Source organism: Mytilus galloprovincialis, chromosome 8 (assembly GCF_965363235.1).
Source record: "Mytilus galloprovincialis chromosome 8, xbMytGall1.hap1.1, whole genome shotgun sequence".
Lineage (NCBI taxonomy): Eukaryota > Metazoa > Mollusca > Bivalvia > Mytilida > Mytilidae > Mytilus > Mytilus galloprovincialis.
In genome coordinates this window covers 82,195,902-82,207,468 of record NC_134845.1, presented here as the reverse complement: position 1 = coordinate 82,207,468, position 11,567 = coordinate 82,195,902, and positions in this window count along the sequence as shown.

Genomic DNA, 11,567 nt, shown 5'->3' with positions numbered 1-11,567 from the left:
TGTGGTATGATTGCCAATGAGACACCTCTCCACAAGAGACCAAATGACACAGAAATCAACAACTATAGGTCATTGAACGGTTTTCAACAATGAGAAAACTAATGGCCAAAGTTATGTACAAAATTACAGAAAAACAAATATATAACACATATCAAAAGACAACCACTGAACTACAAGTCCCTTATATGGAACAGACACATACATAACATACAGAATGTTGTGGGGTGAATCATGTTAGCAGGTAAAAAAACCCTCCCCTAACCAGGGACAGTGGTGTAACAGTCCAACAAAGTAAAGTCAGTTTTAGAAATTAATTTGTTTGAAGTCAGGGAATTTTTCACCAAAAAATTATGAAAAATTTTACTTAATTTTTCCAGAGAAACAAAGATTTGATTAGGTTGTTTTGCAGTCAAAAACGAGTGTTACATCAAAATGTTGACGGTAAGCTTGTTTATAGAGCTCATAAATTGAGAGAAAATCTTTGTGAAAGCACTGTACCTATGAATAAATTTTTCCGTAACGATTATTGATTAAACATGGTCTATAAATCTATAGATATTGATGTTATTGGTAATAATACCGGTATTGCTTTTGCCTTTGATGGAATAAAACTATAACGGGAGGGGGTCGGTGACTTGGCATATCAAGAGATCATTTGTTTCTAAGAATTTTTATGATTAAATTCTTTGGATTGTGTTCTGATTGATGCATTAGTCTGAATAAACATCACATTTAAAATATTAACTTTAAAACACGTTACAAATGCAATCGTTGTGTTATGGTGTCAAATCGGATTTCAACCAATCAGGAAACGATTTGTTTTTTTTAAGGTTTTGAACGAAAAGTGGTCACACGGCCAAAAGTACTCACGAACGTGTTCTGTTACATAGTGTAACTTTCAAACGGGAAAGGTACTAGTCTTGTATAAAACTAAAATAGTCCATTTTTTTCTGAATTTTTTCAGCTCTCAATTTTTCTGTTTTATCAAAAGTTCAGGCTGAATTGAATATATATATATATATATATATATATATTTGATAAAGAAATGTCATCGTTTTGGGGAAATCATTTTTACTGGAAGTAGTACAACCTAGTAAAAACAGCAAACAGAAAGTAGACAAAAATGTTTTGACTTTAGGTTACGGAACTAATTATTCTTCGTGGCATGACCCACTTATTTAGATTAACTCACAATTCTGACTAGTACATACATTGTATGAACATGAAAAAATTATATGTAGCATTTTTAATTTCAATTTTCAAAGATCATCTGTTTTGCATGTAAGCCATTTGAGCAGTTAACTTCAAGACTGCAACTCAAATGCGATAACGAAAATAAAATTATTTGGAAAAGAGTCGACTATCTTTGAAATTCGGAAAGCAATATTGTTTTGAAAAAAACTACATCGTATATTTATAAAATTAATATATAGGTAGTGCTTCCTGTGTAGTTATACAGATGATAGAGCTAAATTGATCATTCAAGTGAACTAAACAAGATTTTGCCATAAATTGCATAATAATTGATAACAAAATGATTGCATAATATTGCATTCATTTAAATAATTAATCGTTTATCTATCTATATATACCTCTTTTATTAATTTATAAGCAGTCTTAAGAAAGTAACATCATTTTAAAGGTTGGAGATTGGAAGTAAAACCATCTTTGTATTTTGCTACCTTAATCGTGTTTATATTTTTTGTGTTTTTTTTTAAATTGGTCACCGTTCATTAAAGCTTCCAATCCGCCTTTGAAAGAAGCATGCATTATGTAAAAGTATTTTTTTCTGTTGAACTAAATAAAAAAAGAACTTGATTACAAAAATCGCTTAAATTTTACAATTGTTTCGGTCAAGATATTTAAATTTTAATGCAAAAATAGAATTTTGGCACAAAAGGGAGATAATTTGGTTCTTTTTCAATAATAATACACATTTTAGAAGTCAACTGGGGCCAATGCGATTTGATTTTTTGGGTTAATTTTTGTACCATATCATAAAGTAACAATTAGTGTAAAAATGAATTAAACTTGTAATGAAAAAACTGATGGTTTTTTATTGCTGAAACTTTTGAAACCGCGAAATTTATGATGATGGATACATAACGCCAGTGAGTGATACTTCAAACTAATACACGATATTCTATCTCATGATCATATTGCTTACACATTAAAAAAGGAGACAATTGAATCACCAATCTAAATATATTTTTAGACATACCTCCGAGATCTATTACCATATATTTTTCTCCCTCTCTGATTCTTTTCTTAACATCAGTAGAACAGGTTCGTAAATGAAATAGTGACACTGCATCTGATTCCTTGGCAATCCATACTTTATTTTCATTGATGCCAGCCTAAAAGAAAAAATGAATTTTAAATTAACAAATTAACAAATTAAATCTAAACCACAAAGAAAACTTAAAATTAAAAAAAATGTTGTGAAAACAGAAAGCTCTTATAAAGCAAAAACCACTTATATTTGTAGTATTTGTATTTTTATCAATCTGATGAGTTTTAAAAGCCTTTTTCAACCGATTTTTATAGTTCGTTATTATGTTGTACACCACTATCCCAGATTAAGGGTTGAGTTGGGATCCGTCTAACAGGTTTAACACTGCCATATCTGTATGTATTTGCCTGTCCCAAGTCAGGAGCATGTAATGCAGTGGTTGTCGTTTGTGTATGTGTTATATATATATATGTTTTCGTTCATTTTTTATACATAAATAAGGCCATGAGTTTTCTCGATTGAATTGTTATACATTGTCATTTAGGGGCCTTTTATAGCTGACTATGTTGTATAGGCTCTGCTCATTGTTGAAGGCCGTACGGTGACCGATAGCTGTTAATTTCTGTGTCATATGCTCTCTTGTAGAGAGTTGTCTCATTGGTAATCATACCACATCTTCTTTTTTTAAATACACAAATATATCATAAGTACATATACATGTGTGAGTGAAGCCTTTGAAAGCCTCTGACAAATGGTCTCATCAAAGGAAGACGAACTTGAAATTGAATCTGACACCAGTAGCACTAATTATTCAAGACAAATAGCATGAATGATTGTTTTTAACTTGTTTTATAAAAACTTTCTGTTCTATTTGTGAAAGACGATAGGTAGTATTGAATGACCTGAAGTTTCTATTTCCATGATAATTTCACTGTACCATATATGAATGATAATTGTTATTAAGTAGTGTAAATTATGTTGAATATTGATTATATGCACATGATCACTCTTAATGTTTCTTATCTTAGACTCTATGAAAAGGGGAAGAGATTTGACTATATTAAATAACTATATATTACAGATGTTGGTAAAATCTGTGATATCAAACTCCCGCCAAAAAATTGACTAAAGGGAGTACTTTTTACAAGATCGTATCCCAGTTTTTTTTATAATTAGTTTCTGAATGAATCTATAGGTCACCAAAGATAAATGATGAAATGTCGTTTAGCACCCCAAGCAGTTATATCAGTATATCTTTTTATTTGAGGAATAAAAAAACCCTAAAACATAATCTGCATGCTTGTGTACAGTCAATTAAAGGGATAGAAACAAATTGTTACTACCATTAAACCAGAATGCTTTTTTTCATCTTTCAAAATGGAAGAATACTTTGGCATGGAAAGAAAAGAACAAACAGACATATACGACAAGTTTTATAATTAAATTGTTCTGAACGCTTTCATATAAAATCGTAAAAATATAGCGTCTTTTATTACAAGAAAGAGACGTATGTTTGTTTGTATGGACACATTTTGAGTACAGTTTTTTACAAATCGATTAGCCTACCTACACTTTAACAAGACACATGTGCTTAATCTGTCAATCTAGGAAAGCCGGTCTTTATATCATGTGAATATATTTGACAACGATGTTTAATTCCATGACAAATAGGCAAATACAATGCTTTTTTAATTGATAAAAAAAATCAGCTACTTTTACCATAATTGCTGATTTCTTCATAAGATCTTTTTGCTTGTCATCCCATATAGCTGGAACAGTCAAAACGAAATAAAAGTCCTCAGCAACAAGTGTATTCATCAAACTTTTCTGTATCATATTAATTGCAATATGTTTGAAATAACCGATAGTTTGACTGATCACTGTAAGGGCTTCCAATGGTTTGCCGCTAAAATCCTTAAGCATATGATTACCTTCTCTCTAAATAAAAAAAAAATAAGCAGGAACAAATGTTAGATGTGTAAACATTTGAAGCTTAATAAACAGTAACAATCAACCGACAGTTTGAAGCAACCATAACGTTTACATGTTCTTTCATGTTACATAACCAGTACGTATTAATCAAAATATAACTTCTATCTTTTCCTACATGCTTAAGTTTATTATTATACATACGATTTAATTTGCAAAACAATAAACATTCATAGACGACACAATAATAAATGAATGCTGTTGTTGTGTTCCTCAATTAAAATAATTCATTGCATTGATAACACTATACACTGTTTTTCATATGGGATATTTCATTTCTTGAAAAACTGACGCTGCTTTTCATAATCAAAATTATTGTGTCTTACTATTTATGGAAATTGTGTATAATTATTAAAAGAGGAAAAAAAAGAAATAAATGATAAATTTTAAAAAATAATGTACAGTTAATTAACAGCGTATGCAGTAAAGAATCATGAACAAAATGGTTAATAAAGTAAGTTAGATACATCTGTCACGTGTACATGTTTTATATGTTCTATATGTGTGACTCTCCAAATTCAGGAGCATGTAGTTCAGTTGTTGTCGTCTGTTTATGTGTGTAAAAAAAGTTTTTGTTTGTGAATTGTTTTATTATGTAAACATGGGCAGTTTGTTTTCTCCGTTGAACTGTTTTATATTTTTCATGTCGAGTCCTTTTACAGACAACTTTTACGGTATTGGTTTTGCTCATTGTTGATGGCCGCATGGTTGCCTATAATTGCTTACATCAACTTCATTTGATCTTTGGTAGATATTTGCTCATTGCCAATTATAACATATTATATCTTTACTATGCGTAAACATTACATAAAACTTTTGTAGATAAATAATTAAAAAATTCAAGTGTTACTCAAAGGAAAAGTTATCTTTGGTCTGAATGCTTGCTTTTATTTGATAACACAAAATGACTCAAAATAAACAAACGTCAATAAAACAGGAGCAAAAATTGATTATGCGAGAAATGAAAAAAATCTAAAGTTTGTCTTTAACCTGTTAAAATCATTTAGAACTGAAGACTAAGTTGTGTACATTATGTTATTATGTATAACATATAACAATGCATAGTAACAAAATTAACATTGAAAAGTGTACAGATACATGTATTACAACTTATACTACCAGTGTGCACTTAACAATGAATGACATCATATCCTATCGTTGATAATAAAACAAATGGTCAAATTAAACAGAGGCTTGACTTTATGTAATAAGATTTTGTACAGGTTCCGACATAGATCAAAACAGGATAACATATTTATCATACTTAGATCGTTAAGAGCATACGATAGAGTAACATGGGAGGTTATGACGTTGCTCACGTAAATTGTTTTTTTCTTGACTTCAAACTGAAATATCAGGAAAAGATGCAATTTTCGACTGATTTACATGAAACTTAGTTAATGAACCCCCCTCATTGTAAAATGATATTTGGTTTGATTGCGGGTGACGATTAATTGTACCAATTTACCTTAAAAAGTCAACAATCCATTTATTTTAGAATTGATAAATATACAGCAAGCAATAACGTTTTTGTCTTCATTCATGAACATTTGACAAATATTATTTCTAAAAAAAAATGCATAAATCTTATGGATACTTATATAAACCAGATATAACAAATAATTTTACCAAAAAACCCAGCTTGTGATTATCTTTTGAAACAAAGGTTATGTATTTCTGTCGAAAGGAAAAATACGTCCAAAAATCCAAAATTTCAGCTAATATGTGAAATTTCAACCTCGTTTTACTCAAAAAGTAGCACATGCAGGTGTATTTGTTTTACATATTTGATTTAACCCAGTAAAAATAGCCTATATACAAATTTCAGCATGCGATCAAAACGGTATCGTATGTCCTTAAGATCAACAAAGGAATCACTTTGAAGCCATATAAAATAAATAGAGGGGTGAAAATATGATATAGACACCCACGAATAAGAATTTGCGTAATCATTCTTGGAATGATGGTAAATCCAGAAGAAATAAAATCAATTATGCACATCAGACAAAAGTGCTGAACAATCATCTTTAAATCATCTATTGCAGCTCTTATAAGTCTTTGAGTCTTTGAGTCTTTTTTACTCCTTGACTTTAAATTGTTATTGTCTTATAAACTATTGGGCTTCAAATATTCGTCTTTTGATCGTTCATGAGGAAATAGAATCCACAAATGCACTTCTGAGTCAGGGTTGAGTTCAATATCGTAGCTGCTACGTAGTGCTACGTAGATTTTGACTTTTGAGCATGTAGCTATAGACTAGTTGTTACATAGACATTGATAGCGGCAACGTAGCTGCTAGATTTTGAACTCAAGCCAGGAATATTGTTGATATATACTTTACACTGCTACATGCACTGAATTTAAGAGTAAAATAAAATACTAGTTTGTAGCCAGGCTTAAGCTTGTAGCCAGGATAATGTTACAAGGACTTAGGTCAAACTAAATGTACTGCGGCAACTATTACATACAAATCCCGGTATGCAGGTTGAAAATCATGTGTAAGTTATATGTTTACATGGTATGAATGGCTACAAGCTACTCATGGACTTCGTCATTGGACATTACTGTGCACCTGATTATCAGCTTGATTTCACCAAACAACAATATGACGTCTAAGCATCCAGGCTAAAAATAAAGCGTATGTTCTTTAACTCAGGTACGGACCTGCGAATTCGCAGGTATGCTCTAGTCTCGATAACGACCTTCATAACCTATCAATATTTTAAGCTTATTTTGACTCCTTATTAATGCTCTTTCGACTTAATGTATCATTCTTAAATTGAAGATTTTAAAAAATCAACTAGTAGGTACATCCTCAACGTTTATATTTTCAATAGATGCGAATTCCAAACGAAAAAAACTTTCGTGCTTTTTATTTCTAACTAAGAATTATCATAACCAGAGCTGTGTTTCTTTTTTTAAAATGAATTCTCCACTTTTGAGAAATTTACATTGTGAATAAATTTAACCGTTTACATTAATTCAACTATTTGCCTCTTTGTTGATTTTATACATAATATTTTCAGAATATATGACTGTTCATTTCATTTTTTATTGTTTCGTTCGATTCGTTCCAATTTTTTTCTTTACAGGTATCCCTCTCTCCATTTAGTTTTTATTATTTGGTGAAAACAACTTCACAAATATATAATATGATATATGATATATTCATATAACAAAAGACACGTTTAGAACTCTTGAATGGTTCGGTACAAGACATTTGAAAAATTTGGAATTTCAAATCGAACTTTAATCAAAATTCCCCCAAAACTAATATTTGAAAACTTTTAAAATTTTTGATTTGATAAGTGTTACACGCATTGAAATTGCTTTATTTTACATTGTATGTAAAAAAAGAAAAAAAATCTTCAGAAATACATCATATAAAATACTAGTATTCATATAGTAAAAGAAACGTTTAAAACTCTTTTTTTGTAGTTACGACCATCATGCTTGAATTTTTGAATGGCTATTTTACGAAAATTGGAATGTTTTAAGGCATCAAATTTGGTTTTAATATCACCGGACTGCCGAATAGTATGTACGAGACAAGCGGTTTGGTTCAAATGAACCTTTTAGTGCACGAAAATCGGAAAAGAAAAACTTATCCCTAGAGTTGTCTCCCATCTCCGGATGGTCGTAACTTTTAGTTACGACCATCCGCGTACCACCAGTGAATTATACATCGCTCGATGATTATCTATTGTAACATAACAACTAATTACAACAGTAAAAACAAATAACAAAACATTGTCCAGTTTGAAACAGAAGTGTAAGAGTTGTCCTATGCTTCAGAATTTTGAACTGAACTTGACTTCAATTTCACTTAACATGCATGCTGAAATTGACATGGTTGATTTTGCCACACATGTAAACATCAATTTCAAGTTTTGAAATCGATGATTGTCGTCGTAGAAAAGACTGCTGTTGATGTTTGCTACCAGAAAATTGGTTTAATTATTGTTGCTCTAAAGAAATGTTTGAAAACAAATAGAATGTATAAAAGTAATCGTGCATTCGAATAAAATCAAACAAAAAGTCATTGGAAGGTTACTGCAATACACATTCTGAGGTCACACAGGTTCATACAACACTCGTCAACAGCAAAACATAAACGTAGTCCGACAGTGGGCGGAACTTTGAAGCGATATCTGTATAGTATACAGATACAGCATAGCGATATCTGCAGTGCTATATCTGTATAGTCAAACACCCAATTGCAGGATAAAGCACAGTGTTGACAACTTACTGTACTCTATTATAGACATTTGTACCTTTTATGTCTGTTTGTTTTATTTACAAATTGTTGTCAATATAATGAATCTTTATCTAGCTTTAAGGGCATCCGATATAGTTTTTCGATATAATGTCATTTTTGTAGTTTTAAAATATGTTGTAGGCCTTGGTGAGTTATAAAATAAAACACAAAATAAAACATAGGTCACAGTGCTCGTTTTCGAGAAAATTGAGGCTGAAAATTGGGGATTTGTGCAATTTTGTAAATGTTTTAATTTTTTTGGAGCAGATATTTTTCGTTGTAAATTATTAAGATCGGGTTCAATCTGAAGCTGTGATAAGTGACAAAAAGTAAAAAAAAAATCACTACATGAATAACTATACAAATATTCAAACCTTGCTTGTCATTGCGGATCAGATGCTCAAAGTGGTACTTTTTTAAACTTAAAAAAATGAAAATAAACTGTTTCTGAAAATGTCATTTTTATCATTTTTCTGCATAAACTGCATTTTGTCATGCTTTCTCCAAATCTCAAATAAAAAATATAGGTCACCGAGCTTGATTTCCTGATAAACGCGATTTATCCTAAAAATTGCGTCCTCTCTTTGTAACCTCAACGTAAGCGCTAAAGTGCACGACGTCGCTGGCAGACAATTTCGACGTTATCTCTGATATTACCGGCAACATTTTTCAGATGTTTAAATATTGCTTGTAAAGTACTATCTATAAATTGGTAATATTGTTTCCGGAAATAAAATCATGTGAATAACAAATACCTCTCTCTGTTTGTGGTCTAACTGAGAAACATCTCAAGAAAAGTTATAAACGGACTGCTGATAATTTTTACGGCTTTTAAAATTAAAGACTCGGCAATTTAGAACTAGACATACAGGTACATTTACTGTTCACACTCGTATATTATTTCATACCGTATGTTGACCTCTAAATTTATTTTATTTTGTTTGGTGGGCTGCTGTTTCATTACAAATATTCCTTAAAATCCTTTTATTAACGTTTTAATTCGGTTTTGTTGATACGAATTAAAAGTTAACGTCGTTTGGACAGTAAATTAAATTCAACGCGCATTGGCTTGCAATTCGAATTAGAATTGACGTTAGTACGTAAAACATTTCGAATGCGAATTAAACTAATTCGAATTAGTTAATGCGAATCGAATTCGAATGACGTGTGAACTCAGCATTATCCTGCAAACGGAACTTTTTTTGTACATAAATCGCAGCACATATATTAGGGCGTTACTTTTTTTCGTTTGAATTGTTTTACATTGTCATTTCGTGATCTTTTATAGCTGACTATGCGATATGGGATTTGCTCATTGTTGAAGACCGTACGGTGACCTATAGTTATTAATTTCTGTATCATGTTTGTCTCTTGTTGAGAGTTGTATCATTGGCAATTATATCACATCTTCTGTTTTATGTGGTCAGAAAACAAAAGCAAAATCTTATAAAGGAGAATCTCCTATTTGCTAAAGAATGCCTTTGTCCAAACAATGAAACTATAACTTTAATTTTTTTGATTTGGCAAAAACGATTGGATTAGTTGCGATTAAAGATTATTAAAATCCTTCCCTCATAGTGAATTTTATTGGTCAATAACTATATATTGTTTTCACCATTTACATGATATAGCGCGTACATAGAATATCGCACGCCTATTCCTCTGTCTTTCCTTCCGGTTCTTCTGGTTAATTAAAATTTTCAAGTGTACATAATGTACGATTCTTGCTAACTTTCTATAAAATTGATATCGTATGGACATCCTCGAAAATCAGTGCATATCAATTATTCTAATTTAATTATAAATAGTTTCTGAGATACAGCGCGACATGTGAAAACCCCTTTTGTTGTCATAAACTCAATAACTCTAAAATCACAATTTTGAATCATTCTCAAAAAGTATAAACAGATCGTCAGATTAATATAACTAAGAAGTGTGTAAATTTTTAAGCAATAGTCATAAATCGTAATTGAAATACAGCGCGAACTGTGAAAAAACCTGTTTAAGCTACAAAGTCCTGTAGCTCAAAAAGTTCACAAAAAATTAAACAGATCGTTTGACCATCATGACTGAAAAAAGAACCATGTTCAGTTTAATGAAATTTGGATAATATGCTGTACCATATATACGACGGCCAGATGGACGCGGGCATTTGTATACCATAATGCGTCCCGTCAACATTTTTACGGGTGTATAAATATATTGTTGGCTACAGTCTTTTGTTAGATAAAATACGTGCAACGTGGAAGAAATAAGAACTTTATTTTTTTATAAAAGTTGTATCATTGTTTATATTAGCGGCGTGTACCTACATCTTCGGTATTAGTTTTAAAATATTATTGGTTTCCTGTGCTGTATTAAAATGTCATGGAAGATGAATGATAATAAAAATGATAATTGACATGCACCAACAGTTTCAGTCGTCTTGAGATTGCTCACTTTACTATATTTTGTTGAAGATCTCAAAGAAACAGTAATTTGTTTTATTTCTTATAATGTATATTATGTTATTAGACTGTTATCCTGTTAGAATCAAATGCACTAATATTAATGGCGTAGAAGTTAGCATGCGGGAGAAACAGAAATTGGAGCATCAAATTCCACCTTACGTTTCTTATTACGGAACATTACACACATTACGTCTCGCAAAAAGTGACGTTTTGCGGGAATTCAAACGCTTAACGTCGCGCCAAGAGTTAACTCCATTGAAACTGTATCGGATGCCCTTAAAACCAGGTTCAATCCACGGTTTTGTACATAAGGAAATGCCTGTATCAAGTGAGAAATAATTTTAAAAATAATTTTGTAATGTATCAGTGTATCACTTATTCATAAATAAAAACTGCAATTAGGTGAATGTCTTTATTATTTTTGAATTTCAAAGACCAAACGATGTACAAGTGAGAGGTTTTGCCTAGGTTTAAAATTATACCTAATGCGCCATTTTCCATACAAGAAAATCATGTACTAATTCAAGAACATAACAGTTGTTTTCCATTTGTTTGATGAATGTAATCTTAATGTCTTGCCATTAAATAAGGAATTTTCCGTTTTAAATTTGCTTGGATTTTAGTAGTTTTGTTATTT